Source organism: Neoarius graeffei, chromosome 23 (genome assembly GCF_027579695.1).
Source record: "Neoarius graeffei isolate fNeoGra1 chromosome 23, fNeoGra1.pri, whole genome shotgun sequence".
Lineage (NCBI taxonomy): Eukaryota > Metazoa > Chordata > Actinopteri > Siluriformes > Ariidae > Neoarius > Neoarius graeffei.
In genome coordinates this window covers 25,904,113-25,926,789 of record NC_083591.1, presented here as the reverse complement: position 1 = coordinate 25,926,789, position 22,677 = coordinate 25,904,113, and the positions used below count along the sequence as shown (strand labels likewise).

The 22,677-nt window shown below is 41.7% G+C and overlaps 1 protein-coding gene across 3 annotated transcripts in view; it reads left to right on the top strand.

The window, feature by feature from the left end:
* Positions 1 to 22,677, top strand: part of epc1b (enhancer of polycomb homolog 1 (Drosophila) b) — a 245,457-nt gene that overhangs the window by 37,566 nt on the left and 185,214 nt on the right. The window contains exon 2 of one of the 3 annotated variants that reach the window (XR_009651310.1): positions 1 to 16. This exon is cut by the window's left edge and continues 1,464 nt beyond it. The exons of the other annotated variants lie outside the window; for them this stretch is intronic. The gene's annotated coding sequence lies outside the window, so the exon portion shown is untranslated. Of the gene's footprint in view, positions 17 to 22,677 lie in introns of those variants that run through there. 3 annotated transcript variants of the gene reach the window in all.

Below are 22,677 nucleotides of genomic sequence, written 5' to 3'. Positions count from 1 at the left end.
ATGACATTTATTTACCCAGATCCATAAATTTTGCAAATATTAAATTTATCCTGTTATAATAGATAGTTGGTTCAGTCTGAACATTTTCAACAATAATTGACAAATCTAACAACATTATTGATTATAAATCCAAAGTTTATTATCTCATCTCATTATCTCTAGCCGCTTTATCCTGTTCTACAGGGTTGCAGGCAAGCTGGAGCCTATCCCAGCTGACTACGGGCGAAAGGCGGGGTACACCCTGGACAAGTCGCCAGGTCATCACAGGGCTGACACATACGTAGACACCGACAACCATTCACACTCACATTCACACCTACAGTCAATTTAGAGTCACCAGTTAACCTAACCTGCATGTCTTTGGGAGAAACCGGAGCACCCAGAGGAAACCCACGCGGACACGGGGAGAACATGCAAACTCCGCACAGAAGGGCCCTCGCCGGCCACGGGGCTCGAACCCAGACCTTCTTGCTGTGAGGCGACAGCGCTAACCACTACACCACCGTGACGCCCCAACTTTCATCATACAATTTATAATAAAATCAAATAAATTATAAAAGCACTTAAATAGCATTCATTCATTTATTTTTAATCTTACGTTTTAAGACTGTCCACCACAGAAAACAACTAACTAAATAAATGGCCAGTTAGTTCAATTTTTTAAATGCAATCCATTCAAAGTGCCACCTTAAATAGCATGACAAAACCACTAATTAAATAACAATAATCAACATTGATAAAAATACATTCAATAGTCAAGTTATTCAGTAAAGTGTTAAACCCGTAAAAACAGCACCACTGCCTGCTACATATAACAAATAACTTCAAAATAACGCACATAATAACCCTGGTGTTCAATCTTAAATTCAAGACCTTTCAAAGTGCCACCCTGCATGACAAAAACACTATTTAAAAACAATTATTAACTTTGATAAAAAAAATACAGTCAATAGTCAAGTTATTCAGTAACGTGTTGAACCTGTAAAAGTAGCACCATTACCTGCTACATAAAACAAATAACTTCAAAATAACACACATACAAATGACCTTAGTGCTCAATCTTAAATTCATTCTTAAATCTTAAACCTTTTGAAGTGCCACCCTAAATAGCATGACAAAACCACTATTTAAAAACAATAATCAACATTGATAATACATTCAATAGTCAGTTAAGTGTTGAACCTGTATGTGTGTGTGTGTGTGTGTGTGTGCACCATCCTGAGAGAGGTAAGGGGGATGTTTGACAACTCTGCCGGACCACAAAGTTGTGTGTGTGTGTTTCTGCATTTACTCTGCATCCTCATCACTCTGTCATGCATTTTCATTCACCTCAGATAATGCATCATTATAAAAAAGCCCTCACTCCATCAGACACACCTATTGCTTCCAGAAGGGCCAGCACATCATGCTTCTTTGGGCCCTTCACTGTGGACTGCTTTGGAAGTATGGCAGGTTTCAGGCCAGCCCACCGCTTGCCCCATTTCAACACACTGTGGAAACAGTACTCCCCATTGTACACTGTCTTGAAACCAACCTTGTTGGTACTCAAGTCAAGCATGCGTGCTTTGCTGATCTTAAAACTTCTCTGAGTCTTCACACACTCTTGTGGCCGATCTATAATCAAATGCCTTCCAGTCTGTGCCATAAATGTAAACATTGCCAAACTGCTGCAGGAGAGTATGATATTCTTGTGGTAGCAGAATTGAGTCAGTTTTCCTGATTTTCTGTTCAATCCTGCCAAAGACACGGTCAGCTGGGAGATAACTGTGCCCTCTAACTGGAAAGGTGTGCTCGATGCCAAGATTGGGGGAAAAAACTGTCTGAGTTCCATGAGCATGGACACCACAGTCAGGTTTTTGTTTTGCCCAAAACATGAGTCGCTAAACAGCCGAAGCCCCCTCGATTTACGGATTTCACCCTCAAGGCGAGCCTTGAAGCAGATGCAATCATATTGCTGTCCTTGCTACTTTTCATTTTCCTGCCACACGTAGAGATGGACGTCCTCTTTTCTCTGGTGACTGTTCTCTCCATGGTGTCTAACAACACCAGATAAGTACAGATACAGCTGATGTGAGTAATAAGCCTGCCCTATTGGAGTTTTTGGAAGAATCAAGTTTTGCATCATATCAAAGCAGACTGTTACATAATCTTTAGCAACTCTGCCTAAAAGGTCATAGAACACTCGAGCTCTGCAACGGTGCAAAATGAATGATGCAAATTCTATCTGCTTCTCTCTCTTGGTCAAGTTTGGACCTTTTGAGACTGCCATTTAACTTCTGTTATCGTCATCAGATGAAGTAGAGACCTGTCCTGTTCAACCTTAGCAGGTTTGTCATAAAACTTCTCAAACTTCATGACTCAGTCATCGGGTGTTAATTTATCTGCATGGCAAAAGTTTTTGGCAGCAGTGTGTTTACATCCAACGGCGGGAATCAGCCTGCCACCAGAATAGCGAATTTTCTTAGTTTGCCCTCGTTCATGGTTATCTTTATTTAAACAACGTCTTCTACCACCTGCACCCGGTTCCACTAAAGTAGTTTAGACTGGTCTATGGGTTAAGATTGGTCTTAAGTTTCTTTATAGACCAGTCTAATGCAAGTAAGACAGTTTCACAAAAGTTAAGACTAATTTTTTAAGTCTAATTTTAGGCTTAAAAAGTAAGACACCCTCCCCCCAGTCTAATATGGGTCTAAGAAAGCTTGAAATGTTAAGGCAGTGAAGTACATTGCAAGTATGTAATACACAAATTTAGGCTATTATAATCTAACTATAAAGTATTCAATAAAGAACAAACAGTGTAATGCCAGCTTATTCATTTTATTACTTATAAATATATATAAATAATATAAATATATCAATTCATTTATGCATATAATTACATCACCACTCATCACTTATCTCTCTCTCTCTCATACACTCTCACACACACACACACACACACACACACACATTACTACATCACTCCATCTGCGCGAGTCTCTTCAATTTAAGTTGCAGTCTTTCCTTTTGGAGCTACAAGACCTCAATCTCCAGAAGGAGTTTTTTCTCCTCCAGATGAAGGTTGTTGTATTGCTTGCCAAGCACCATGGCCATGGTGGTGGTTCTGGTGGTGGTGGCAGATGTCTGGGAGTCCTCCACAACCGGTTCAGGGATCAAGGAAACTTAAAAAATCAGACCAAGGTTTTCATTATTAGAAACTGTAGTCACACCACAACATAGTATTTAGGTCAGCTTGTTCCAAACATCTTTCTTTACGTGTACTACCTACTGTAGCAGAATTTAAATCTATGTTGGTCAAACCAATGACTGTATAGTCTATGGGTCAAACCTATGTTCCATCATTTAGTAACAGACCTTGGTATCAACCGAGTGTAATAGCTATTTCGCCATCGCAAGGTAACTGTAGCTTAGCTCAGTGCTGTGGGAACATAATCTCCCATACTGTTTATGCTGAAATGACAATAAAACCCCACTTGACAACGTTTATAACTTAAACAAGACTCTACCTGTAATTTCCTCCTGATCGGTAGGCTCTTCGTGTAGTGTCACATCTGCGCAGGTACTGGGTGATGACAACTCCGAGGGTGAAGGAGCCTCAGCTTCAACGTTGCTAGGGGAGTTGCTGCTGGGTCTGGCAAAGCCGGTTACTCCTCTCTCCTTTCACTCCCCAGAATAAGGGCAACTCGTCGCCATAAATGTTGATGACCATTTCGGTGGTTACTTTCAGTTTCCGTTTCTGCACGGCAGCAACATCTCTTCTCGCAGATGGATTAACGCTATTCACAGACGACGTTATTTTTTCCCCACACTTCATGTTTTTTTCTTATTACTACATTCTTCGCTGAATTTGCCTAATAAAACGTCTTTGTAGGAATTAAATTCCTCTAATATAGCCAGATTTTCCGAGTGGCTAAACGGCACTGAACGACCACTGTCCGCCATTTTTTTTTGTTTTGAAAAGAGTCTTAAAATACCCACAATCCTTTGCAGCATAGTACGACTTAAGATAGTCGGAGTCTTAACTGCTTTGTGCAACAGTATTTGTTAGACGTCTATGCTAAGCCCGACTATACCCGCTGTCTAAGTTAAAGTCATAGTCTAACTTAGTGAAACCGGCTGCAGGTGTAGGTCTCGCAGGTTCTTCAGAACCATCAGAAGTATTCACAACCACTATTTGCAAAAGTTATTTGTGCTCAAGAAGCTACACAAGCAAACAAAACTCCTCGCTTCAGGGCGCCGCCATGTGGGATAGTGTAGAACGCTGACCGAACTCTGATTGATTGGTCTAGAGGAAATGTCGCACTCAGCCAAAAAACAGATGTAGCGCCTATCACGTTTTGAGAGAAACTACAATTTGCAGCACATATAAACAAGGATATATAGCGATTTGGCATGAAACATTAATGGATCAGTGAATAGTCTCAGTACACAGCAGAATAGCGTGACAAACCTGTTTTTTTAAATTTGGCGTTTATCGCATTTTGGAAAAGAGCTCTTTATAGTCTCTGATGTGGGAGGAATACTGAAGCATGTACAGGTGGGGAATAATGTCAACACAGACTTTATTTTTTGCTATTTTGTTGCTTTTTTTCAGCTTTACTCCACTCATTCACTTGTTCTCTCTCTCTCACACACACACACACACACACACACACACACACACACACACACACACACACACGCGTGCTCTGGGCGGGAGAGCCCTTGCCTCTTCACTTTCTCTCTAGACACATACACAACATTAATTGACAACAGGTGTAATGACTTTGCCACTCAACTTCCCTGGCCCCGCCCTCGATTCACAAACTGATGCTTCACCACGCTCCCGCTGCCACATACCCCCACTGCCTGACTCAGGCTGGGGAGCTGTCTGGTCTGCAGCGGACTCCCCCCCGGGACATAAAGTCTACCACCACCAGCTGCGCCCCTGGCCTGTGAACCACCTCAAATTTAAAAGGCTGTAGGGCTAGATACCAATGGGTGATCCGCGCATTGGCATCTTTCATGTGGTGGAGCCACTGAAGTGGTGCGTGGTCCGAACAGAGGGTGAAAGGGCACCCAGGCAGGTAGTACCTGAAGGTGAGGACTGCCCCCTTGATGGCCAGGCACTCTTTCTCGATGATGCTGTACTTACTTTCTCAGATTGAGGGCTTGCGGCTGATAACACAGCACTAGACGTTCCTCGCCCTCCACTTTCTGGGACAAAACGGCTCCAGCCCTCTGTCTGACGTGTCTGTCTGTAAAATAAAAGGCAGAGAGAAGCCAGGGATGGCCCCCCACACAGTGCAGCTTTTACCTTGGTGAAGGCCTGTTGGCACTGCTCCATCTACTGGACCGGATCTGATGCTCCCTTTTTGTGAGATCAGTTAGGAGGCTGGTGATGTCCGAATAGTTAGGTATGAACCTGCCATCGTAGCCAGCCAGCCCCAAGAACTGTCTCACCCCCCTTTTGGTCTTGGGCCTCAGGCAGGCCACAATTGCTGCAGTCTCGTCAATTTGAGGACGCACTTGTCCATTACCCAAGTGGAAACCAGATACCATACTTCCACCCACCCAATCACATACTTTTTTTTCAGGTTTGTTGTAAAGCCGGGGCGGCACGGTGGTGTAGTGGTTAGCACTGTCGCCTCACAGCAAGAAGGTCCGGGTTCGAGCCCCGTGGCCGGCGAGGGCCTTTCTGTGCAGAGTTTGCATGTTCTCCCTGTGTCCGCATGGGTTTCCTCCGGGTGCTCCGGTTTCCCCCACAGTCCAAAGACATGCAGGTTAGGTTAACTGGTGACTCTAAATTGACCGTAGGTGTGATTGTGAATGGTTGTCTGTGTCTATGTGTCAGCCCTGTGATGACCTGGCGACTTGTCCAGGGTGTACCCTGCCTTTCGCCTGTAGTCAGCTGGGATAGGCTCTAGCTTGCCTGCGACCCTGTAGAACAGGATAAAGCGGCTAGAGATAATGAGATGAAATGAGATGTTGTAAAGCCTGCACACCTCAGCGACTCCAGGACGGCCCTAAGCTGTTCGAGGTGCCGGGGCCAACCATTGCTAGATATAATGATGTCGTCTATGTAAACCATGGCATGGAGGCAGAGGATTTTGTCCATGAGCCGCTGGAATGTAGTGGGAGCCCCAAATAACCCGAAAGGAAGCATGACAAATTGGTGTATGCCAAATAGTGTGGTAAAAGCCATTTTCTCTTGGGATAGAGGAGTCAAGGGAACCTGTCAATATCCCTTTGTCAAATCCAGCGTTCAATCAAAGCGAGCAGCACCTAATCGATCAGGCAACTCATCAGTGTGAGGCATTGGATACGTTTTGAATTTAGACACCGCGTTGGCTTTCCTATAGTCCACACAGAACCAGACCGACCTGTCGGTCTTGGGGACCAGGACCATCAGGCTGCTCCCGTCACTGTGGGACTTCTTGATTATTCCCATTTTGAGCATGGCCTTGAGTTCATCCCAAGCCACTGCTTTTTTGTGTTTGGGCAAGCGGTATGGGCAGCTACGCACCACCACCCTTGGGGCATCTCAGTGTGGTGTTCTGTGAGGTGAGTGCAGCCAGGAAGGGGCGAGAACACGTGGGAAAATTCCTCTTGCAACCTGGCAACCTCTGTGAGTTGGGCTGGTGAAAGGTGGTCTCCACAGGGGACCAGAATGGCTTGAGTGGTTACTTTCATTTTTACCTCCAGCCCCAGCTCTGCTCTCTCTGGAACTGACAATGCCATGGGGACTCCCTCGTTCCAATGTTTTAACAGGTTGAGGTGGTATATTTGTAGCGCTCTTCCCCTATCCGTTCACCTCGCCTCATAGTTGACGTCCCTGATTCACCATGTGACCTCAAAGGGCCCTTGCCACTTGGCAACCAATTTTGAGCTTGAACTGAGCAATAATAGGAGTACTTTATCTCCCAGTGTGAACTCTCTAAGGTGCGTGCCCCTGTTGTACAGCCGGGCTTGACATTCTTGTGCCTGGGTGAGGTGGGTGAGGCACAGTCCAACTGCCGCCTCTACACTATGCTTTTGGCCCCGAAATATAATGGGGATGGACACTAGTGGATATTCATGAACATCCCCATGTACACACAAAACTTTCACCACTTGTACTCTCCCCAGTGTCTCACCTTGAACCAGGCTTTGGTGGATTGAGGTTTGATTACAGCTGCACATAATATGTATCCCCTAGAATACTCACCGGTATGTGATACGTTCCTGCCCTATTGAGGGCGGTCTGTGGTGTGTCGGGGAACCAGACCACAGCTCCCACCTCCATCGCAGAGCACTGGTTCTGGAGATGCCCAGGGCATCTTTAAACATTTGGTGCATCATGAAGTGCAAAATAAGACAAAGAGACCCTGAACTGTTGAGCAGGTGAAATTGTATATCAGGCAAGAACGGGACAACATATCTCTTTCAAAACTACAGCAATTGGTCTCCTCAGTTCCCAAACATTGACGGAGTGTTGATAAAAGTAGAGGTGATGCAACACAGTGGTAAACATGTCCCTGTCCCAATTTTTTTTAAACGTGTTGCTGATATCAAATTTAAAATGAGCATATATTTTACAAAAACCAAAATATTTTCTCAGTTTCAACATTTGATATGTTGTCTTTGTACTATTTTCCATGAAATATAGGGTTTCCATGATTTGCAAATTATTGCATTCTCTTTTTATTTATAGTTTACACAGCATCCCAACATTTTTGGAACTGTGGTTGTACTTTAGATAATGTAGCGACACTTAAAAGAAAAATGATTAGAGAGGAAAAAAAAAACTGGCACCTTGGTATAACGATTACGTATGCACCTTAAAACAGACCACTCGAAAATTAGAACGTAAATGGCATCAAACAGAAAGAAGAAAGCACAACTTTATTCATCACACACTTGTGAAATTTCCTCTCTTCATTTAACCCATCTGAAGCAGTGAACACACACATGCACACACACGTGAGCAATGAGCACACACACAGACCCAGAGCAGTGGGCAGCCATGCTAACAGCGCCTGGGGAGCAGTTGGGAGTATTTTGGTAGTATTCCTATTTGCATGGAAGGAGAGCATCCTGAAGTATAGAAAAGCCCTTGGTGCTGATCACCATATCTCTCCACCCTAATCGAGGATAACAAAAATAATCCTAGATTCTTATTTCATACTGTAGTAAAATTAACTAGGAAAAAGGCCACAATAGACACACGCACACCTGTAGCAGCAATGACTTAATGAATTTTTTCAATGACAAAATTGAAAATATCCGACAAAAATCCAAACTACTAACTTAAGGCTAACTACTAACTACAGGCTTAAGGCTACTACTAACTTAAGGCTAACTACTAACTACAGTAACCCTGTAGTTAACAATGTGTCAGATCAGCAACTAGAATGTTTTACTCCCCTTAGAGAAATTGAACTAACTTTATTAATTTCCACATCAAAATCTTCAACTTTTGTACTAGAGCCACTACCTACATGACTCTTCAAACAGATAATAGCAGAAGCAATTGAACATCATCTAAAAATAATCAGTTCTTCCCTTAGAATTGTCTATGTACCCAAATCCTTGAAATTAGCAGTTATCAAACCCCTGATTTAAAAAAACCTGACCTTGACCTCTGTCAGCTGTCCAAATATAGGCCAATATCAAACGTCCCCTTTATTTCCAAGATCATAGAAGAGCTTTGGCACAGCAGTTATGTTTATATCTAAATAGGAATAACATCCATGAAATGTATCAGTCAGGATTTAGACCATCATAGCACAGAGAAAGCACTGGTTAAAATAGAAAACAACCTACTCTTGGCCTCTGATCAGGACTGTGTCTCCCTTCTTGCTTGACCTTAGTGCGGCCTTTGATGCCATTGATCATACCATTTTCCTTGATCGACTAGAAAATGTTGAAGGGAATGGCCCTCTCCTGGCTCAGGTCTTATTTAACCCTCTGGGGTCTGAGGGTATTTTCTGGCACAAATGATTTTGTCAGAGTCTGATTTTTTCATCAATTTCAACAAATCTAAACAGCATTTTCAAAGTCATATGACTTTTTTTGTATTCAGCACAAGTTCAGCTACAAAAATATCTGTGCAGTATGCGTGTCATGACTGTACTTAAAAAAATAAATAAATGAAGACATTGTAAAAGGCAGTTTTGGAACTGTGTTGGCATGTGTGAAAAAACATTACCCATTGTGAAGAACTGTTTTGATCATTTGAGGTGATTCTGTTCAGTCTTAAGAATGTATCAAGCACAAAAACTGACATCTGCTCATTTGACGTCAGCAACATAAAGAGCATCACCACCCGGGCCAACCAAAAGCCCTGGATGATTTATGAAGTACGCAAAATGCTAAAGGCATGGAACTTAGCCTTCAAGTCTACTGACAAGAAGGCACTGAGAACAGCAAGAGCTAATTTGAACTGTGCCGTCAGATTAGCAAAGCGTGCTCATAGTAAAAAAATCCAGGACTTTTTCCACGACACCACCAACACCAGGAATATGTGGAAAGGCATACGGGCTATCACAAACTACAGGATAGCCCCTCCCGAGTGTGATGATGACACGGACTTCCGAAATAAACTCAATAACTTCTTTGGGAGGTTTGAGGCACTAAGTAACACTCCTGCAGTGAAAGCTGTTCTCCATCAAGGTGAAAAGTCAAGTCAAGTTTATTTGGACAACTAACTGGCCATCACAAAATTTATGTCCTGTTGTTTTGGGATAAAGGGTTGGCAGTGGGAGGGGTATTCAATGAGAAGAATAAAAAAAATTCCATTCAGTGAGAAGAGTGAATACCCCTCCCACTGCCATCTCTTAATCCCATCAGGTCAAGTGATCAAAACTGTTCGTCAAAATTGGTAAGGTAATTTTTTTTTCTCCCACATTCCAACAGTTCTAAAATTGCTTTTTACAACAGTTTCATTTATCTGGCATTTGACTTTATTTTGTATTTGACTCTCTTCAGTGTCTTGAAATTACTATTTTATTCAGTTCAGAGCCACAGCCTACTCTGTTACACAATTACTCTGTAATTTTGCTCCCATTTCAACTCCAAATTTTACTCTCTAAACTCAAAATCGAGCAAAATTAAGTATTTTTGAGGAAAATACTTTTACCTCTGGAAAAATTGCTCAGTCAGTACCTACACACTCGTGTCCCCAGCTCTGCAAGTGCACGGACAGAGTGTGTAGGTACTGGCTTTGTATTTACTCTTCTACACACTCTGTCCGTGCACTTGCAGAGCTAGGGACACTTCGTTTTGTTTGTAGGAACCCTCTACTCACTACCACAGAACTGTCATGTTGTTTTGAGCTTTGCAATGGTTTTAAAACTAGCGTTTTGTATTGGCAAAAAGACATGCCCCTCGCACTGCCATGCTAGCGCTTTCCGGTTGAAATCGCAGAAAACGAACTGTCTCAAAACACATCCGATTGACATGATTGTGGTAGCAACTCGACGTATGCACTCCCAATAATGCGAAAATAGACCTAGAAAGCATATCACTCCGGATTATTCCTTTAAAAGCATGAAACAAATAAACTGACTTGAAAAACTCCCTCAGATGACATGAAGAAACCATCGAAAGGGAACCTGTTCTCATTTGGGTGATAACAGATAGTGTGATTATAAATAACTTTCTTCTATAACTGTGTCCTGTTTAGTCATGAAGTACAATTGTGTAACCAGGAAATCCATTCTAGTTTTAGTATAAAGTCTATTTTGTTTAAGTTATCAACTGTTCATTGATGGAGACTTGAGTGCAAGACTGTTCATGACCACTGTGGCATTAAAGGTATCATGACAATTGTAGTCCTAAACCAGTGGTCCCCAAACTTTTTCTTAGATAGGCCGAATCACTCTGCCTAACTCTTTGGGAGGGCTGCAGTATGTCAGTAGCAAACAGTAAATTGTATTATGGACAACAGTAGGTCTACTTTGTTCAGTATTAACCCATTACATTTAATGATTTAGTCAAGGGCTATTGCAATCTGATACCATTCTTATTCTTACCATTAATGTCATATTGTCAGTATAAAATGTAGCCTAATAAGGAAATGGAGAAGTAAATAAAAAACACAACTTGTTTCAGCATTCCAACAAATACAACATTTTATTCAAACATTTTGCAATCCATGTTTTACAGAGAGCTGATGAAGCCATCTAAAATGTGAAAAACAGTCAACCAAACTTTCCCTCAGCTCCTGGTGAGAACTGTCGTGTGAACTCTGCAGTCTTTACATGAGCAGTTCAAGGAGTGAACAAACAATAAAAATAATTTAAAAGTCCCAAAAATATGAGTTCTGAATAGAAATCTAATTAATTCATAAATATAACAAAACTTGTTTCAATTCCAACATTTTATTCAGACATTTTTGTAACACTTTCCCTGATGTGGGTAGAGTACAGAAGCACAGCAGGTGGGAGATGACGTTCACACACACGTTTATTTAAGCTTTTCAACTTCACTTGCTCACTCTAACACACACACACAGAGTCGTGTTCTGGTCCCAGGGGCTCTCTTCTCTGCTCTCCCCCTCCTTTTATGTTCCACCATCACTGCAACAAACACACACATTAATTGGCAACAGATGTAATGACTTGGGTACTCACCTTCCCCAACCCCGCCCTCCATTCACAAACTGACACTTGGTCATGCCCCCCCTCCCCCCACAATTTTGCAATCAGTGTTTTATTAAAAAAGCCACCTGAAATGACAGAATTGCTCAGTCTAAATTTCTCTCACCTCCTGGTGAGAACTGTGCAGTGTGAACTCTGCAGTCTTTGTATGAACAGTTCAACAAGTGAAGAAACAATAGGCTAAAAATAATTTAAAGTCCCACAAATATGAGTTCTGAATAGAAATCTTATTAATTAATAGATATTACCATTGGCAGACCATTAGCACTAATGCTGTCAGTATATCTTGGTGTGAATTGTGGGCTTTCTTCTTTCTGACAAGGAGGTTGATGGTCAGGTTCCATCCTGGTCACAGCCAATCTCAATAAATGGTGGAAATGTTCATCAGCGAGTCTTATTCTTCTCTGGCCCTTCAGAACTTTAATCCTTGAGAGTGTTTGCTTGCAGATGTAAGTGCTGCCAAAGAGTGTGCACATCTTGATGCCGTGCATTTTAATATTCGGATAAATGTCACTGGCTAGGGCAGCATAAGTCAGTCAAACTGCTGGACTCGAATGCATCTGTATGTCTAAATTTTGCAAGTCAGCCAACTCAAGCTGAACAGATAGTGGGGTCTCATAGATGTCTACCACAAATGGATTCTGAAAGAGACTAATGTCTTTCACGTTGACATGTAGCTCATGGAATCTCACCTCAAACACGGTCTTCAGCATTTAAAGTGCCTCCAAGCACTTTGAGACAGGGAATGGCACCTGTGGGTCGTACGTAGCTACAGTCTGCATTGTAGCAAGATGAGTGAAGTTTTCCTCATGCATCTGCCGTAGAAACAGCTGCAGTTTGACTTGCAATGCCTTAACCCTCTGGGGTCTGAGGGTATTTTCTGGCACTCTAATGATTTTGGCATGCTCCGATTTTGTCAATTTCAACAAATCTAAGCAGTATTTTCAAAGTCATATGACTTTTTTGTATTCAGCACAAGTTCAGCTACAACAGTATATGTAGTATGTATGTCATGATTGTACTTTAAGAAAAATAACAGATAAATGAATGAAACTTGTGCCATCTCTCAACAAGTTTCACTTCCAAATAGCCTGAACTATGGTTAACAGATTTTATCCTATTTATGGTGGGTGTTCCCACTGAGAAAGAGAAACTAATCGAAACCGAAAGAGCGAAAGTGATTATCATGCCATTACCATGTGAATAGTCTTTTATGAATACATAAGAGGGAGCTCAGCACTTCGACTCCGGTGTGACTGAGTAAGGTGACAAGTTTTATGCTTTATCTAATTTAGGTAATTTAAAAACTATATCATTTGGCAGTGGGCACATAAGAAAGTGTAAAGTTTGTCAATATGTTTATCATGCTTGTATGATGGAAAAACACGCAAAGATATTTATCTAAATACATGACCTACTCATTCTAAACCTGTCGAGCTTTGCTGGCGAAGTTCTCGACTCCAGAGGGTTAATATGGGAGTATACGTCACAGATAAGTTTTTTTTCTTGCCTTGTCATTGCAGATTCAGGCCATTGAGACATTTTTTCATGTCAGTTAGGAAGACAAGGTGCCATTTCCACTCTGGGTCTGACGGCTCCATAAGGGTTCTGCCTTTTGACTGGAGAAACACGTCAATCTCAGGAAGCAACAGGAAGTGCTTCAAAACTCTACCACAACTTAGCCATCGGATTTCAGTGTGGTACAGTACATCTCCGTAATCACACTCAAGCTCCGAGAGAAATTCTTAGAACTGCCAATGGTTGAGTCCATTCATGTGGATGAAGTTCACACATGCCACCATGACTTTCATGACAGAGTCCCACTTAAGCACTTTGCAGCACAGGGCTTGCTGGTGAATAAGACAATGACTTTGAAGAAGAAGAACTTTATTCATGACACGTACACTTGTGAAATTCCTCTTTGCATTTAACCCATCTGAAGCAGTGAAGACACATGTGAGCAATGAACACACACACACACACACACACACACACACACACACACACACACACACACACACACACACACACATACCCAGAGCAGCGGGCAGCCACGCTACAGCATTTGGGAAGCAGCTGGGGGTTAGGTGCCTCACTCAAGGGCACCTCAGCCTAAGGCCGCCTCATGTTAACTTAACCACATGTGGGTGAACTGTGGGGGAAACCAGAGCACCTGGAGAAAACCCATGCAGGCATGGGGAGAACATGCAGACTCCACACAGAAAGGCCCCCGTCGGCCGCTGGGCTTGAACCCAGAACCTGCTTGCTGTGAGGTAACAGTGCTAATCACTACACTACACTTTATGCACCCTTTATGAGGATATGGCCTCGCATATCCTCACTCATTCATATTCCCTGCGACTGTGACCAATTAGTCCCCTTGTCAGGGTTCCCCCTGGGTTCTGAAAAATATTCTCCACTTTTTCCTTGAAAAATAAAGTCAAAGAAGTGTTCTTCACTTTTTTTATAGTCTGTATTTTTTCTTAGTTACTGACTTATCAAAGTGGACTTAATACAGGTTTATACCAACCAGACTGGCATAATTCAAATATTTGTACAGATACAGCCAAGCCTCTCCATTGCATATAAAATTTGGGCTCCATTCCAGCGTCTAAGAAAGACTTGATTTTGGGCACCCTGTGCACCATCAAGCTAAAATAAACCTCTTTAGTTTGAGCTTATTTCATGTTATTTTAGCATGGAATTATTCAAAAGAGATATTAGGACTCCCTTTAGCCTTTACTTCAACACAAAACTTGATTTACAATTGAATAGAGTCAAGAAGAGTCTAGGAACAAACAACACTGAAAGAATCTGATTTTCCCATCAATTTGCAAACTGAATACAGAATGACATAGTGTTTCACATCATACATCAGTTAGGCACAGGGCCGTTTCTATTCTAGCTATTGAACAGACTGGGGGCAAAGTCCAGTTTTCCTGAGGCTTGTATTTTTTTAAGGGAGATTAACATCCCTTGGTTGGCGAGGTCGTCTCTAGTTTTACAATGTAATATTATCACCCACACACGTTCAAAGATTATGACATCTTTATTATTGATTTTGACACTGCTCTTTTTAAATTCATGTCATTCACTTCAGTTTCTGTCTCATTCTTATTATCATCAACACCCATAATGTCTCAGGAAACTGAGGCACATGTCAATTGACTTAAAGTCACTAGTAAAATTATTCATCAGTTTAATAAAAATATATCATTTCTCACTCACATATCTCTCCTTTAGGACCACAAAGACACAAATTCTAACCTACATTATTATATTACAACATTCAAAATCTCAGATGACATCCAAGTCAGTTGCTTTCTCTTAATCTCTTACTTTTTTTGAGGGCAAAAATACCCAGGGGCTATAGCCCTGAAATGTAGCTCCCTTAGGTTGCTTGCTGGCTGACAGCACTTTCACTTTGCCATGTTTTTTTTTTTTTAACTGACTCCTGTATTACTGACACTGTCCGATGTGCTCGGGGGTGGTAGGGGCTCTGAGTGTGCCTCCCCCGTGGCTATTTCAGTGCTTCATTTTCAGTGCTTAAAGAAGCTTGCTCCAAAAAATATTGCCAGCTTAGACTGCACCATTGTTTGGTTCATGCAGAGATAATTACACCACCACACCAGGCTGATTAAGACACACTGTGATTGGTCACAAGCTTGGCGCTCATTTGGTCATTACATGTAGTTACTGGTCACAAGCACGTGCTCATTGTTTAGACTCTTCCTGCCGTCTCTTTACTGGGGTTAGATTTCAGCAAATGGAGGGATTTGTGAAGGGGATTTCTATAAAAGATGACCTATGATAATGATGACATACAACCCCGATTCCAAAAAAGTTGGGACAAAGTACAAATTGTAAATAAAAACGGAATACAATGATGTGGAAGTTTCAAAATTCCACATTTTATTCAGAATAGAACATAGATGACATATCAAATGTTTAAACTGAGAAAATGTATCATTTAAAGAGAAAAATTAGATGATTTTAAATTTCATGACAACACATCTCAGAAAAGTTGGGACAAGGCCATGTTTAGCACTGTGAGACATCCCCTTTTCTCTTTACAACAGTCTGTAAACATCTGGGGACTGAGGAGACAAGTTGCTCAAGTTTAGGGATAGGAATGTTAACCCATTCTTGTCTAATGTAGGATTCTAGTTGCTCAACTGTCTTAGGTCTTTTTTGTCATATCTTCCATTTTATGATGCGCCAAATGTTTTCTATGGGTGAAAAATCTGGACTGCAGACTGGCCAGTTCAGTACCCGGACCCTTCTTCTATGCAGCCATGATGCTGTAATTGATGCAGTATGTGGTTTGGCATTGTCATGTTGGAAAATGCAAGGTCTTCCCTGAAAGAGACGTCGTCTGGATGGGAGCATATGTTGCTTTAGAACCTGGATATACCTTTCAGCATTGATGGTGTCTTTCCAGATGTGTAAGCTGCCCATGCCACAAGCACTAATGCAACCCCATACCATCAGAGATGCAGGCTTCTGAACTGAGCGCTGATAAAAACTCGGGTCGTCCTTCTCCTCTTTAGTCCGAATGACACGGCGTCCCTGATTTCCATAAAGAACTTCAAATTTTGATTCATCTGACCACAGAACAGTTTTCCACTTTGCCACAGTCCATTTTAAATGAGCCTTGGCCCAGAGAAGACGTCTGCGCTTCTGGATCATGTTTAGATACGGCTTCTTCTTTGAACTATAGAGTTTTAGCTGGCAATGGCAGATGGCACGGTGAATTGTGTTCACAGATAATGTTCTCTGGAAATATTCCTGAGGCCATTTTGTGATTTCCAATACAGAAGCATGCCTGTATGTGATGCAGTGCCATCTAAGGGCCCGAAGATCACGGGCACCCAGTATGGTTTTCCGGCCTTGACTCTTATGCACAGAGATTCTTCCAGATTCTCTGAATCTTTTGATGATATTATGCAATGTAGATGATGATATGTTCAAACTCTTTGCAATTTTACACCGTCGAACTCGGTGCCGTATTAAGCCAATGCGGTGCCCCTGGGCACTATACCTCAAGTGCCCCACCACCACCCTGCGCGCACGCGTTCAGTAACCTCCTGCACACACAAACCTTGCCCTTTGCTGTCAAAAATAGTAGCATATACATAAACAATAGTACACATAAACAAGGTAATTCTTCCTCATTGAAAATGTATTAAGTAGGCTACATCAGCCCATCAAATTCACTGAAAACAACCAACGATATGCATGTAGGCATATTGAAATGTCTTATTCAAAAATGAGCAGCATATATTTGTGTCTCAATAAAAACCTTCAAAGCATCCATACTCTATTCTATCCATATTCAAATGTCTCAATTCAAAATGTGTATCAATTCAAACAGCATCAGCAATTTAAACAGCATCCATCTATATACAATACAGCATATTCAAATGTGTCAATTCAAAATGTGTATCAATTAAAATAGCATCAATCTAGGCAACATATTCAAATGTCTCAATTCGAAATATAAATTAAAATAACATCCAGTACGGCATATTCAGATGTACAATGTACATATGTGTATCAATTCAAAGAGTATCTGTTCTGTATGAACCTAGACATGTTCTCCCCATAGAGCAGGATCAGTTGAAATAGACAAGTGTTCTACTGGCGTCGGCTGCGCTGGGTTGACATCCATAACAACCTCGTCTTCCTTCTCGTCACCATGGTGTGAACTGATCTCTACCTGGCTTAAAGTGGCTTCGCACATATCCTCCTCCCCGGCTTCAGCGCTGGTAGTGACAGCAGTTGTCGATGTTTTTATAAAAAAACGATCTAACACTGGAACATTTTTTATTGCAGCTACACGCCTGGAGTCTTTCTCTTTTTTTAATTTTCTCTTCGCACAACCACTCAATTGATGTCTGTCCATTTTTCATTTCCACCGCGGTTTTTAAAAAATTGATGCATTTCACCGTAGGTGGACTGGCTCAAATGACAGGTTGAGGAAAGGGGGGTTAATGGTCACATAGGCCACTCTTGCTCAGAATTATGATTATTGTTGTTGTGCTTATGAAATTAGTGTTTCATAATGAATTATATATGACTATTTAACAATGTCAAGTGTATAACCATTTTAAGTGTACAAACATTCACGAAAAATATTTTTAAAGTTTCTGTCATGTGGTGCCCCCCCACTGGCTGTGAGTGGTTAGTGCCCCTGGGCACTGTGCCGCAGGCCCATATAGTTAATCCGGCCTTGGTCGAACTCCTTTCTGATATTGCTCCACTATTTGTCGGCGCAGAATTGGGGGGATTGGTGATCCTCTTCCCATCTTTACTTCTGAGAGCCGCTGCCACTCCAAGATGCTCTTTTTATACCCAGTCATGTTAATGACCTATTGCCAATTGACCTAATGAGTTGCAATTTGGTCCTCCAGCTGTTCCTTTTTTGTACCTTTAACTTTTCCAGCCTCTTATTGCCCCGTCCCAACTTTTTTGAGATGTGTTGCTGTCATGAAATTTCAAATGAGCCAATATTTGGCATGAAATTTCAAAATGTCTCACTTTCGACATTTGATATGTTGTCTATGTTCTATTGTGAGTACAATATCAGTTTTTGAGATTTGTAAATTATTGCATTCCATTTTTATTTACAATTTGTACTTTGTCCCAACTTTTTTGGAATCAGGGTTGTACATTCGTCACTGTGACGACTGCTAGTAATTTTCTCTTCGTCATTGATGGATTATGTTCGTCTGTGACGAGCGCCAGTGGGAACCCTGCCTTGTAGAGCCAGCTATGGCCAGTGCACTGTCCGTTGTTATGCTCGCTAGATTTGACCAGTCAAGTCCCAAGTCCCCCATTGTTTGACAAACCCTGTTAAAAATGTTTCTGCCAGTTGTTGTGCTTTTGAGGCTTTGCGGTGCAGCAGGCTCCTTGGACAGCTAAAAAAATGGTGTTCTCTACTCCACAGATAAAAATCAACAGCTGTGGGGTGTCCTTAATGCCGTTGTGTTCGTCAAGTGCAAGCGAGAAAAAAAGCAAAGTTTTTAGATTTCTCTTGCAACTGATTGTGAATGCTGGCTCCCATCTCTTCAATTCTCTTGTACTTGCTGATAAACTCGCAGAACACAGGTTGCCTTTTTTTTCCTCTGGGCATATCTCCTCAATGATTGCAGTTATACATTGTTTTATGAACTCCTCTTCATGAAGGCCTTTCCACTCTTGGCTATCATCGTCGCCACACAAAAGCTGGCCTGTAGACATGCCTGGTTCTGCTGGTTTTGCCTTCTAAATGAGTTCTGCTGTGTAGATAACTCACCACTTAGTTTTTGTATCTTGTCTGTTTGCACTTGTCCTTCTACTTGTCGTTATCTTTGTGCTTTGTATCAAAATGTCTGCACAAGTTGTAATCCTTGAAAACCGCAATGGATTCCTTTACATGTCAAACAAATTACCTTGTCCTTGCACTGAACAAAAAAATAATTAGCCCATTGTCTGTTGAAATCCCTACTCTCATGCTCAATTTTTCATTTACGATTCTTCTTTGAATTTGAACTAAAAATTATCAAGAGAAATGTTAAACTCGGTGACCATATTCTTGAGGCGCAAGACTGAGGTATGAGTCTGAGTGTGTGAACAATTGATATAGTGCTAAATGGTCTGTTTTAATATAGTAACCAGCAGAGGACAAAATGTGTAATTTCAAGTGAAATGTTTACATTTCATTCAGTTTTCAATGGTAAACTGTGCCAAAACTACTACCACTGGCCAAAGAACATATGACATTTATATTGTTAAGAATTGCCATAGAGAACGAATGAGGGAAATTAAGTAGGTTATAACTGAACGGTGTATGGCTCCCGCGCAGCCTGAATGCAATATATCGCACAAATGTTTTGGGGGGGCCACCCAAAATGACATGGTGGGCTGTAGTTCAGGAACCACCATCCTAAACCATTGTAGCAAAATAAGTGTCCAGAGCCATCTTTGAAGTGCATCTTTGGACTGTCCATTTGGGGCCATCCTCCACAGGCATGATGTGATGAGAACTCCAGCCAGATGTAGGGCACCAGTATGGATCAGGCAGGTCCATAGAGCAGAAGAGGCCAGAATCACTGGTATCTCAGAATTGACATGTAACTTGACAGAGACCGAGAAAGATGGAGAGAAAGCACAGGTTGTTGGGTCTGTCTGTTGTCACCTAATGGTTAAGAACATTATTCATTCTACAAGCAGCTTTTTAGAAAAATAAAGGCTTTAAACACAGCTAATTTTATCCAAAATAAATTTATCCCAGATGAGCAAGCCTGTAGCAACAGTGGCAAGGAAAAACTCCCTCAGATGACATGAGAAAGAAACCTTGATAGGAACCAGACTCAAAAGAGCAGAAGAGGTAAGGCTCACTGGTGTCTCAGGATTGACATGTAACTTGACAGACAGACAGACAGACAGAGAGAGAGAACACAGGTTGTTGGGTATACCCGGTGTCACCTAATGGTTAAGAACAGTATACATTTTGCACTGAGTGTAAGCAGGGACTCCGGCAAGGCTATGACAACATAAATAAAAGTTAGAACCAGAAGGTAACACAGACATGAGGGAACCCTGGGACATGAAGCAATCTGACAACCTAGTAACATTTACAGAACTCTTTTGCCATGGCTCCAGTGGGAATTGGAGCCATCAGATTTATGTGTTCAGGGCTTGACATTAACTTTTTAATCCACTTGTCCAGTTGGACAAGCAACAAGATTTTTCAGTTGTCCTGGCCATAACTTTTTTTATTACTCAGGGCTTTCCCCAAAGTACGGATATGTGGCAGTCTGCCGCGCTGTGCAGCATCAGCGCCATGCTGTCACTTGCCCACCCAAAAAAAAAAAATCAGTACCATAAATTGAACAATGCAGAGTACTTTCCGCACCTAAATATCTTCCATTTCCCTCTGAAAATGAGTAGTAACTATAGAAATTGTTAGGGTTTTGCTGTGATTCGAACCTGGGTCACTGGTGTGATAATCCAGCAAACCCCCACTAGGCCACCAGGGAGATGACTCAAGTGCAGAGGCATGAGGCATAGGTAGAGTATCAAAAAACAGTTTATTTACAATATATACAATCCAATGGAAAAAACAAAAAGAAAATCCAAAAGCTCAGAAGATGACCAAAAATAAAAATATCCAAAGGTTCAAAGTCCCAAAAAACAAAAGGAAAGGCAAAAATGCAGAACGCTCAGAAGATCAAAAATGCAAAGTCCAAAAAAAGCAAAAACATCAAAAACACAAGGGCACAGGCAAGATATGTGGGACAGAGGAAACTAGCACTAGACAACATAACATAAAGACTCCATGATTAGGGGAACAAACAGAGGGGTATTTATACACAAACTCATTAAGGAACAGGGCGGGGCAGGAAACAGGCAATCAAGACAAACACAAAACACAGTGGCGGCCTCTAGAGGCCAAAACAACCATGACAAGATAAACATAACAGCGGCCTCTAGAGGCCAAAACAGTCCCAGTCCTAACAGAAATAGGAACATATTGTAATATATAGGTCTAGACCTGGGCTATTCAATTGCTGGCCCTTGGGCTGGGTCTGGCCCATGAGGCAATTTGTACCGGCCCTTTAAATAGTGTAAAAAAAAAAAAGTCCAGACTTGTGTCTCCGCTCTTCTAACTATGGTCCTGTTCGCATGTTCATCATCATCATCTCTAGCCGCTTTATCCTGTTCTACAGGGTCGCAGGCAAGCTGGAGAACGGGCGAAAGGCGGGGTACACCCTGGACAAGTCGCCAGGTCATCACAGGGCTGGCACATAGACACAGACAACCATTCACATTCACGGTCAATTTAGAGTCACCAGTTAACCTAACCTGCATGTCTTTGGACTGTGGGGGAAACCGGAGCACCCAAAGGAAACCCACGGGGAGAACATGCAAACTCCACACAGAAAGGCCCTCGCCGGCCCCGGGGCTCGAACCCAGGACCTTCTTGCTGTGAGGCGACAGCGCTAACCACTACACCACCGTGCCACCCTGTTAGCATGTTACTTAGACAAAATGTTTCTTTCTACTTTAAAAAGCAAAAAGTTGAGGCAGAAAACAGGCAATTCACCACTGAATGGACAGAGAAGTACCCTTTCTGTGTGAATGTTGATGGAGAGTTTGCAATGAAAGCAAAGGAGCTGGTAATGTCATTAAATGAAACGTCTTTACAACTCGAACTCTTTGACATTCAGTCATCAGATGACCTGCGACAGTCATTACAGCTGGCAGGTTCTGAAACGTTTTGGACTCGTGATGTCAGCCATGAGAAATTTCCTCATTCAAGGGGTCTTGCTCTTTTTATCCTCACAATGTTTGGCAGTACTTACACATGCAAATCGTCATTCTCACACATGAATGGCATTAAAACTAATAATTGTGCATACCTCACTGCTCAGAATCTGCACCACTGTATGCGTATTGCCCTGACCATGTATTGACCTGACTTCACTGTTCTTGCTAAATCTAAAAAAAAATGTCATTTCTCTCATTAGATGGCAAATATTGGCTGATTTTTGAAATGTCTGATGCAATTTTAATAGAATTACTATGCCTTGATAAGCACTTCACTATGTTGTCCTATAATTCCCCAGAAGAAAACCTTGCTTCTTACAACAGTCTTATCTTTGTCTTTCAAAAACAAATCAGCTCTTACATTGAACTCGCTCTTTCTCTCTCTCTCTTTGCTACTCATCTGCTATTCTTTTGCTCCCAAATGGATTTTAGGAGAAACAGTTCAGAATTCAGTAAGATCTTATTTATTTCTGTGAGATAAAGACAAGACTGTTGTAAGCAGTAATATTTTCCTCTGGATCATACCATACTACGCACTTGTCTTTTTGTTGGTACAGTTGTATGCAATTAAGTCTTAGCTAAAATGAGTGAATTTCTAAATGCGATATGGTTCATCTGGACTGATTTCCTAATATGCCATTTGAATATAGAAAGGCTTGGGCCTTTGTCTTAAAACAATAAAATGCACTGATTGTTAGGCAGTTACAAAATAGTGTATATTTTGTGTGTGTGTGTGTGTGTG